Genomic DNA, 1,084 nt, shown 5'->3' with positions numbered 1-1,084 from the left:
GCTGAGTCTAAGGAGGTTCAAAACCACATCTCCCACCTCACAGGGGAATGCCCTAATCACCTGTTGGCTGATTAGGATGTTGGTGCTCTCTGACCCTCCTGTTAAAATTTGCAGCAGAGTTCAAGATTCATAGTCAAAGCACAAAAGGTGACACACCGATTCAAAGTTGGTGGTTAGGCCACTTCCTGGAAGGTGGGGGAGGGAAATCCTGGGTCTGTGCTCCAAGGTTTGTTTTGGGCTCTTTACTGTATTATTTATTAAATAGTTATTAGATTAAAAACTACAAAAGTGGGAATCCTGGGAGTAGGGACCAGTTTCATGACTCCTATTATCCATTGACTTCTTAACAGGAAGTACAGAATCAGCCCTTGTAGCATAGACCCAAATCCAAGACTCTTCCCTTCCAGGTGTGTGCCATAACAGCTAGGGTGAGCAGGCCACATCCCTCTGGTGTTTGCCCTTTTTGGTTCCTCAGATTTTGAATTCTTTGTTCTATTACAGCACATCTTCAACAGGAAATGGGGAAGAGTACCCTAGCTTGGTGCTTAGGGTACTGTACTTTGGAGGTGGGAGATGTAATTTAAACCTCCAGGGGCTAGGAGAGGACCTGGGAACTCGGGTCCTCTGTGTGAGTAAGCTCACTTTTAGGGTATTAGGACTGTTCTTTTCCAGCCGTGCATTAGAAGTAGCCTCAATTTATTGTAGGGAGACCAATATCACTTGTGTGCGACTGTTCTTGAAGCACATCTATCAGATAGGGCCTCTCACAGCATTTAGGTGGAGAAATGCCGAGTTTCTGGACCCTAATTGGGTTTGGATGGAGGATGGGCACCAAACTACTCAGACTGGGGTTGTGGTCAGACTCCAAACAGAAAACTGAGAAATAAGCATTTTCAAATCAAAAAGGGAGGTACTTCTTCAGCTCAGACATGTCTAGGTTAGACTCCAGTGATTGGGGAATTTTGGGATCGCAATTTTGGATACAGATTTTGCTTCCTGCATCCTGCTTTAGTTATACAAGCCCTCTGTTGGATCTGTTGTGTAGGTACTAAGTTTGGAAATGTTAGTTGGGATGTCAGCAGGA

The 1,084-nt window shown here is 44.8% G+C and overlaps 1 protein-coding gene across 4 annotated transcripts in view; it reads left to right on the top strand.

Moving 5' to 3' along the window:
* KLHL15 (kelch like family member 15) overlaps window positions 1-1,084 on the top strand; it is a 42,149-nt gene that overhangs the window by 36,436 nt on the left and 4,629 nt on the right. The gene's annotated exons all lie outside the window — the stretch shown is intronic.

Source organism: Alligator sinensis, unplaced genomic scaffold (assembly GCF_000455745.1).
Source record: "Alligator sinensis unplaced genomic scaffold, ASM45574v1 scaffold1321_1, whole genome shotgun sequence".
NCBI classification, from domain to species: domain Eukaryota; kingdom Metazoa; phylum Chordata; order Crocodylia; family Alligatoridae; genus Alligator; species Alligator sinensis.
The sequence above is the reverse complement of the archived record's forward strand: the minus strand, read 5'-3'. Positions and strand labels throughout refer to the sequence as shown.